Consider the following 9262-nt stretch of genomic DNA (forward strand, 5'->3'; position numbering starts at 1 on the left):
AGCCTTAGGGGTTCCCCTCCCCTTCTTTGTGTATTTCCCATCAGCCTTAGGAGACTCTTTAACATTCTCTTTAATTCCCATTGTGTAGTTAATTCCCTGAAGCTAATTTTTATATCAAAACTTCCCTGTTCAAATGCTTATGTAAGGGAAAGCTGTGGGGAATTTCTTGCCTTATTTACTCAGAATGGAAAAAAACCAATGGAATCTTTTGCTATTAGCATTTCTGGGTTTTGTACTTGTTTCTGGAATCTGTACAGAGCAGGAATCCTGCAAAATTATGACTTGCTGGAAAGGTGCTATGTAGGGCAAGGTCACTGCTGTTGGAGCCATAACAGGAAGCCAAGGCAGTTGGAGAAAGGGCTGTCAAGTGTTCCATAAAAATTATGTCCCCTCTGACTTCTGCCCCGTGTCAGTGGACCCACTGTTCTCCTAAGATCCCTTGGCTGGAATCATAGTCCTCTTTCCCTCTTTGGTGTCCTGCACAGGCTCCCTTAGCCACCCTTGCTGCCCCTGCTCTGTCCGCGAGCTGATCACCCAGCCTAGGAGTTCCTCTGGGAATGCTGTCTCCCTTGACCCCATGCGTTCCTGAGTGCCCAGCCTAAACTTCACCTCCCAGAAAGCTTCCCCACCAGCTTGACTCAGTGTTTCTTCCTGTTCTGCCTTCTCCCATTATCTGTGCAGGTCTTAAAGCACTTCCTTAAGTCTACTCGGCAGGAAATGGATCTCCCCTACCGTCCTGGGCTGCCTTGATCAAACCCTGTTCAGATCAGCAGAGGAAAAGCACAGTATTTGTGTGGAAATTGCGCCCTCTGTTGGTAAGTGTATATAATGGCTGAATTTTTGTCCTCAGCTGTGTAAGGACCCTCACTGTCCAAAGCTGAGAGAATCAAGACAGTCCAGCTGCCCCTCTCTGCTCATCCCACCTTTTTAGGAGGTAAAATTCAATCCACTGACCAGGCCACCAGATTTATACCCCGTTACCATCATACTAAGAGGTTCTGATGTTGAGGCCCCTTAGATAACGATCTGTAACATTTATTGAACACCGGCTATAAGCCAGACATGGGACTAATTCCTTTATCTATATTACATCACTTTATCCTCAGAGAAACTTTATGAGGTAGACACTTGGGTCAGTTTCCCTAAAGGCAGATTTCAGTACACACTATCTAGTAAGGAAAACCGCTCAGGAGAAAGAGAAGGAAGCAGGCTAAGGCAGGGAGCTAAGCGAGGCCATGGTCGCAGCTGCGGCTTAGCCCCTGTGCAATCCACAGGGAGCTCTCGGGCATGGATTGCGTCAGGGTTAATCCCATCTTGAGGTAAGTGGGGCTGGCCTTTCCTACCCCAGTGTCAGGCAATTACTGGCTGCGGACTCCCAAGCAAAGCAGCTCCCATTCAGCTGAGGGAATTTTCTGGGGCGAGGGTATAGCTGTCGGCTGTCAGCACCAGTCTCTACACAGCTGAGGGGTGTGTGCACCAGCCTGGAAAAGGGGGGTCTCTGGTTGGGCACAACGTGACAACAATAGTATTTTTATTTCTACTACACAAATGCAGAATCGTAATATTTTGCATTCGTAGGTGCTTTGCAGATTTTGGAATGATTTTATATTCAATATCTCATTCAACGTGGCAATAACCTTGAGAGGTGGTAATTGTCATCACTAGTATATGAACCAGGAGCGTGACAAGGTGGGAGACTTCCTCAAGATCAACCAGCCAGTTAAATACGCCTCCACTGTTCCGGAACAGCACCTTCCCAGATACACGGCCAGCTGCTGTGGGTTCTGGCTCAGACCCTCCTCTGTGATGGAAAGGCTCTGATGGTTTACCAGTAGGATCTTACAGCCCTTTAACTCAAACTTCAACACAGCCCAGGAGCTAGCAACCACCCCTTCTGAGATCGGGTAAGAGAAAATGTACCTCCTTACCAGAAGGGGGCCAGGCCTTGCCGGGCTCATAAAAGTCCTGCAAGATTCCCCCACGAAAGAGGGTGCTCCTAGGGCATTGCTCCCCTGACTCAGCAGGTTCCCTTAGCAAAGTTTTGTTAGAGATGTCCCAGGAGACCGGAGTCTGTCAGAGGAGACTGGGGGTCCCTGGGCTGCCTGAGTGCAAGCTTCACCTGCCACAAAGGGTGGCTGTGTGGCAAAACCTGTGGCAGAAAGCTGGAGCTTCCTGGATCTTAGGTCAGGGGTGTCATCTCCACCACTCTCTCAAAGTCCTGGGCTTTGGCCCCCAAGGTGCCTCTGGACCCATCAAAGACCCCTGAATTGTCTTTGGATTAAACTAGTATAAAGAATCACATTAGGCACCCCCCCTCCCCCGTCACAGCTCCGAGCAATGCTTCGCGCCTAAGCGCTGATGGAGGTACAGCAGGAACACATGCAGGGGCCCAAGAAACATCACATCATGGTGGGAAAGTGTGGGTTTAAGATCCCATTTTCTGGGGTTCAAATCCCCCACTCCAGCAGTTACTAGGTTAGGTATGTCATCAGAATGAGGTGCAAATGAAGGTTACAGCAAATCTACACCAACAGCTTTAACAAGGTAGAAGTTTATTTTCCTCTCACATGATAGCCCAGAGGTAGGAGTCTGGGGCTGGTACGATGTCCCGGTCTCCTTCCAGCTCACTGCTCCGCTGTTCCTAGTGGGTGGACCCCGTCCTCATGGTTCAAGGTGGCACCTACCTACCAAATAGCAAAAACGGGGGAGGAACAAAGAAGGAGCAGAGAGATGAACACAAGCTGTGTCTTACAGAAGGGTCCTCGAAACTACCATGTGACACTCCACGTACTTCTCATTTGGCCGGAACTCAGTCCCGTGACCGCACCTAACTACACAGGAGGCTGGGAAATGTAGACTTCTTGCTAGGCAGTCGTATTTCCAGCTAAAACTATGATAAAGTTACTGGGAACCACTAGTAGCTTCTACCAGAAGTCTCCTGACCTCTCTGGGCAGGGGTATAATGCTGTCTTACTGTTAGGCAGTTAGACAAGTGGGGGCACCGGGCAGATGGGCGGAGGAGAGGGAGGAGGGTCCAGAAGATGGTGTTATTCCCGCCTCCTGCATAAAGGGGCTTTACTTCTTCTAAAAGAGTACCAGCAAAAACAAACAAACAAACAAACAGCAAACAAAACCCCACACACACAAAAAGGTTAAATCCCAACAGCCACAGCCGCGCGGCAGCTGGAAGGGCCTGGCCGGACGGGGCGCGGTGCTCGCTGTCATGTAATTAACATTGGGGTTCGGGCACTGCCCCCATGGGCCCTTCTGTGCACGCCATGGTAAGGACATGCACAAAAGGGCCAAACATGGCCAAGCACTCCTGGGGCAAGGGCTGTCAATCAATCAAAAGATCACCTCTAAGCGAGGGTGCAAGAGAAGGGATCAGAGACCACCACCTGCCCCCTTGGGTCACCCCGCCTCCCATTCTTGGAGTGTACTTTTCTTTTCCTAAAGAAATCTTCTAAAACCTTTCGATGCAGAACACTCTCTGTCTCCTGTCTGTAATCTTGTCTATTGGGTAAGAGAAAGACTGGGGTCTTTTCTCTTTTTTGGGGGGGGGGGTGGGTAACATTACCGTATGCAAATTGTTGTATTAACTGAAACCTCATATGCAAATCATCTCGCCCAGAGCCTGGTCTGTGCTGTGCACACTGTCCCTTGTTCCTCCTCCCCACTTCCAGGATTCCGGGATGTATGGCAGTAGCTCAGATCCTCTCAGATGTGGCCAGAGCTCTCGCAGCCAGTGCCTAAGCACTGTCCCCAGCCAGACTCTCAGAGTCAGCCTGCAGCTTACCAGGGCTTTGAGCTGGTCCTCAGAGTACCACCGTCAGCCATGGGCACTCACCTTACCTCCACGCCCACCACTCTGGAATCTGTAAAAAGAGACGCTCCTCGCTCATCTTTCTGATATTGCTACTACTTTTGCACAAGAGAACCCCTGCCCCAACCACTCACCGGAGCCCCAGACCCGATTCTTGTCCTGGTGCTGGTGGCTGAAGCCGAGGACAGCCCAGGACTTAAGGAAATATCCCAGGTGTACAAAAGCCTGAGGAAAAGCTGAGATGGCTCGGCTTCCCCGAAGAGGGCTTGTGGGCAGGACCCAGCCTCTCACACGAAGCAGTTTCAGATTCTTCCATCAAAAGAACTTTCTTGTTTGGATCTGAACGCTTCTGTCTTGTGTGTATATGATCCCCAGGCTAAAGTGAAACAGAACTGTTAATGTATTTTTGATGACTATTAAAAATTCAAGAAAAAAATAAAAGTATGATAAATAAAAAAAAGAACTTTCTAAGGAAAGAAAAATGCCATATGATCTCCCTTATATGTAGAATCTTAAAAAAAAGACACAAATGAACTACTTATTGTTTATAACTTAGATGAGTGATTTCTTGAATATGTGTAAGCACATTTGACTGTCCTTTATGACTGGATCACTGTATTTTGTTAATTCTTATTTTGTGGTTGGCTTTATTCCTTGGATAACAACGTCAGTTTAAAAAGCTAAAGCTCTGAAAAGCTCTAAACGGTCCTTAGAAACAATAAATAGTACATATATGTAAATTTTAAGATGGTTTTCTCTCTCAATGAGTTGCTCTTCCTAGAATAAACTTTGTTTACCAAAAAAAAAAAAAAATGTAGTACTAATCCATTGGCAGATGTGGGAGAGAAGAGAAAATAAAGCACACGTGGCGGTAACAGGAAATGTGGGCGAAGGATATACTGGAGTTCTCTGTTCTGTCCTTGCCCCTTTCCTGTAAGTTTGAGATTGTTTCACAACAAAAAGTCTTAAAAACAAGAAAACAAAAAACTCTCTGAGGCAGAGAAAACCACTGACCCCCAAGATGAGAGAACAACCCAGAGCAAGTGACCATTGATAAAAACCCTTCTAGTGGTCGTCTCTTTCTTCTTTAAAATTTGTTCAAATTTTAGATTTTAATAGTTTGCTTCAAAATATATTTCCCTAAATGCTTCTAGTAAAATTAACACTCCAGCAAGATGTACCATGTCTCTCCTTTCCCTGCGCTTGTCCTTGGCCCAGGGTTCATGCCCCTTGGAGTCACGGCACAGCCCCCTGCAAACTACAGGCTGTTACACCGACTGACAAATTCGGAAGCTGAGGGGGGGAGGTTACCCAGATTGCCCAAGGCCACGCGGAGAGGAACTGATGGAACCGGGATTCAGGGCCCAGTGCATCTGGCTCTAAATCCTTGTCCCGCAATCGTCATGTGAACAAGTGAGGGGCGCCCGCCACCTAGTGATGGGACCTGTTACTAAGGGGATCTCAGTCACACAGGGGGGCTGGCGAGGAGGGGGCACCAGAAGGAAGCCCTCTCCTAGGCGAGGAGACTGAGCTCTGGGGGCCGTGGGCCTTTGACCCTGGGAGTTACCACCAAGCCGACCTAGCAAGACGCCTGGAGGCTGGGGAGGTGCTGCGAGTAATAGCGTGGGGCCGGCTTGTGGCTCCTTCTCTATTGCCCTGGCCCCGAGGGCAGAGAGCCAGGGCCAGGCAGGAGTGGGGAGACCGCCTGGCCCCAAGCAACAGCCCTGGAAAGGGAAAGCAACTTGGTGAGCGGAAGTCGGTTGTGAGGACCGACTTCAGCCTGAAATCCAGGGGTGTCCAGGAGAACTGGGCCACGGTGGCCCGGGCCCAGGAGAAGTGGGACGTCTCAACTTGCGTGTCCTCCAGAAGAGAGAACGAGGCGCCCCTACGCAGGAGGCCACGCAAGTGTCCCTTACCGTGCTGGAGACGATGAGCATGGAGGAGAGAATGACACCGGAGGCCCCGACAAGGGAGCCCTGACCCAGGCCTGGGCACCCGCTCCCGGCTGGAGGCCCCGGCCCAGCCTTCGGAAGTCCTCCAGCTCCGTCTTGTAAACTCAGTGCTGCACCCTGCTTGGGCGGGGGTGTGACTTCTTGGTAGTCCCCTCCAGCCTGTCTGTCCCGCCAGTAGGAGGTCCCCAGTGGAAGGGTGCGACAGGCCCCTTCTCCTGGGCCCCCAGTTCCTACAGCAGGACCCCCCCCCCCCCCGCCAGGCACTTACCCCACAGGCTGGGCACTTCCCGTGTCACCTGAGGCCACCTGAGGACTGTTCCTACCCTAGAGTCTGAGTGTTCAGATGCGTCACGCGTCGCCCAATGGTGTCAGCAGTCCAGGGTCAGCCACTGTCTGGCCAGGGAGATGACACGGTGAGGAGGAGGAGGCCTTGGCCCATGAGGACACAGTGCTGTTCCCCTGCAGGAGTCCAGTGGTCCTGGTGACAGTCGGTGGCCTGTCTGCCTCCTCACTGGGTCTGCAGTGGAGGAGGCTACTTTCGGTGCCAGCTCCAACATGCTGCATGACCCTGGGAGAATCACTTAAACTCTCTGACCCTCATCTTCCCTTCCACACTACAGGGAGGTGAATCCTGCCTTTGGGAGAATGAACAGAGGTAAATCACTCTGGTTCCCTGGAAGAAAAGGAGACAGGGGGAGGCAGGAACTGTTCTCAGGTGTCTCTGTTTCCCTGCTAGAATCCAGTACAGAGAGGTTATTTGCTATCACCAAACCTGGTGTGGGTACCCAGGCTCGTCAGCAGGGGGAGCCAGGCCTCTGTTTTGGTCCTTGAACCGCACTGGCTGGGAGGGAACTGGGGTTGGGAAAGTCGGGTCTCTACACGTGTGGCTCCAGGCAAGGTGTGTCCTTTGCAGCCCAGAAAAGACACCTGGTCGCCAGAGATCTGAAATAGCTGACTGTGTTTATTTCAAGCCAGTCACCATGTCTCACCGTCTGACTGCCTCTGTGGGGGTGTGTGTGGAACTACATGAGCGCAGAGAAGTCTGGGGGATTGCTTCGTCCCCAGCCCCGGGACGAGGCTTCTCCCATCAGCTCCTGTCCTGGGCTCCAGGCCGCGGCCAGGCCAGGCACTTCCTACACTTGGGGAGGGTGCCGCTGGTGATGCCAAAGAGTCCAGAACCACTCGCCTCCTCGTTCAGCCTAGAAAGGAGTCGTCCGTAGGTCCTAAAATAGGGAGGACCCACTTGAGCAGCCCCGCGAGTCAGTCCCTGGGGGTGGCCCAGCTCCTGACCTCTGCAGCATCCCCACCCACTCTCCCCCACCCTCTGCTCCTTCCCGCTCTCCCCGTCAGCTTGGGCCCAGGACTGAGAAGTCAATCTCCCTTGCTTCTCTGGCCAGAGGAAAGAAGCCAAGGGGTTGCAAAATAGCCCTGAGGCTCTTGGACAAGAAGGCAAAACAAAACAAAACAAAACACAAAACTCAGCGAGATCACCGTCTTATCCAGAGGTGTGTCATTGTTCAAGTCAAGACAGCCAGCCTGGCCTCGTCACCTGCTGAGCCCTGGGAACCAACCTGCCCAGACAGGTGGTTTGATGGGGGCCCTGGAGCTCCTGGCCTGAGCTGGAGATGCGGTCCTCCCCTCTGGAAACCGCAGGAGAGAAGAGCTTGCAGGATGGCATCCCGCCAAGGAGCACTCAGACTGTTTCCAGAGGAGCCTGTGGCCACACAGGGCAGAGGAAATGAATTCAAACACCAAGTGGACGAATCGCTAAGTCCCTTCACCGGCTGGTCCAGGCAGAAGCTCTCTTCCCGACAGCCCAGGGTACACCCTTTGAAACACTTATGGAAGGGCCACCATGGGACCATCCCTCCAAAGTTGGAGGACCAGACAGGAGCTTACAGAGCAGGGTGGGTGCTGGACGATCACCAGGGCGTGACAAGCCCAGAAGGAGCCTCCTGGCGGGGAGCCTGCCTCCCAGAGCCCGAAGGAGGCGACACTCACACTGACTCTTAAGGAAGCAGAGAAGTGGCCTAGGTAGATGACAGGAGTGAGGCCCCACTGCAGTTCCTGCCCTGAAGGGGCCTGGGACAAGTGGGCCAGGCAGGCACACCCAGTTGCCAGTGATAATTCGGGCAAGACCACAAAGCACTTTAGTTTACTGAGTTATTTCACATGCCTTTATTCTGTGACTTAGATCAGAAAATGAAGTTCAGAGAAGTGAAGTGACTTACCCCAGGACACACAGCAAGGAGCTCTGATACCACATTCCCAGCCTGGACTGGGTCTTCCGGTAGCTTCTGCCGCACCACTGCTCCCACTCCCAGAGGCAGAACCTTGGTGAAAACAAGGCCTCTCTTAGCTTGACAGGTGTAGAACCTGTTTTTGTTTGTTTGTTTGTTTGTTTCCAGGTCACCAGAGCTGGTTAATATTTGAAGGTCCAGCTCATGCCAACCAAACACACAGGAGGTGGTTGGGCAAACAGAAAGCCAGTGTGTTCGACTACAGGGAGTGCGGGTTTGTCATTAAGGCTGGTGCTGGGAATTTGCTGGAACCACCCATTTCCTCCTGGTGATGCCCACGGACGCGAGCCAGAACAGAGGGAGCCAGCCCATCTTGAAGGCCTTCTTGCTCCACCAGACTTACGCGAGGGATGCGTGATGCTCTGGGAAGGGTCAAGGAAATGTGGCTCAGGAGCGACCTGGATTGGAATCTCAGCTCTGCCGGTTTCTGACTGTGTGTTCCTGGCAGGTTGCTTAAGGCTCAGCTCTTCATCTGCGAGAGGGGAATAATCACAGAACGACCACTCAGAATCGGTGGGAGGAGGGAGAGAGGAAACGTGAAGGGAGACCCAGAATAACTGGTAGCTCTTGTTATTTAGGGTGGCTGGGCCACTTCCCTGTCCCTGCAGAAGGTGTGTTCGCAGCAGCTGTCCCCTACAAGCAGAGCTTCCTCGCCCCAGGCAGCGCTGGGTCTGCTCACAAAGTCCTGCTCTCCCCCGAGCCTTTTCCACCTGGCGTCTCTCCAGACAGGCAGCAGCCTGCACAGGTCGCCAGGCTCCTTTACCCAGTGAGTCTCCTGCTGGTGCTCGCCACTCAGCTTGACGGAGCAGTCTCTATTCTTCAAGGGTACCTGAAGACACTTGTACCTCCCTTATGGGGTTGTCATCCAAGAACACAGGCTTCCAAGCCCAGGACCTGGCTGACACGACCCCGTGTGAGCCTCCCCTTATGGGATCCAGGTTCCTCACCTGTCAGCTGTGGGGATTAGACTCGGAATGTATCAGACACCTTGCCCAGCCTGCGCGGGCGCTTAGTAAGTGGTAACTGTCTTGTTATTACGACAGGGCTGCGGGTTTTACAGGCTCCAAGTTCGGAGCTCCTGTCCGTATACCTATGCTGTGACTGGGGGGTACTGATGACAAGACCTTGTAAACGGACTGCTGTTAGAGCTCACGGGCAGGAAAGAGCAACTTCGCAAACAGGATGCT

The 9262-nt window shown here is 52.3% G+C and overlaps 1 long non-coding RNA gene across 3 annotated transcripts; it reads right to left on the reverse strand.

The window, feature by feature from the left end:
• Positions 1-2005: 2005 nt before the first annotated feature.
• On the reverse strand, positions 2006-8267 carry LOC123614435 (uncharacterized). Of its 3 annotated transcripts, none has more exons than XR_012501924.1 (3): positions 8007-8267; positions 7347-7489; positions 2006-6998 (listed from the first exon to the last, which is right to left on the reverse strand). It is a non-coding gene; the product is annotated as an uncharacterized LOC123614435 (long non-coding RNA). The 3 variants fall into 3 exon arrangements; XR_012501925.1 differs by having other exon boundaries at positions 7325-7489; XR_006721821.2 differs by having other exon boundaries at positions 2006-3875; positions 3958-7489.
• Between the last annotated feature and the right edge of the window lie 995 nt (positions 8268-9262).

The sequence above is a fragment of the Camelus bactrianus genome, chromosome 23 (assembly GCF_048773025.1).
Source record: "Camelus bactrianus isolate YW-2024 breed Bactrian camel chromosome 23, ASM4877302v1, whole genome shotgun sequence".
Taxonomy (NCBI): domain Eukaryota; kingdom Metazoa; phylum Chordata; class Mammalia; order Artiodactyla; family Camelidae; genus Camelus; species Camelus bactrianus.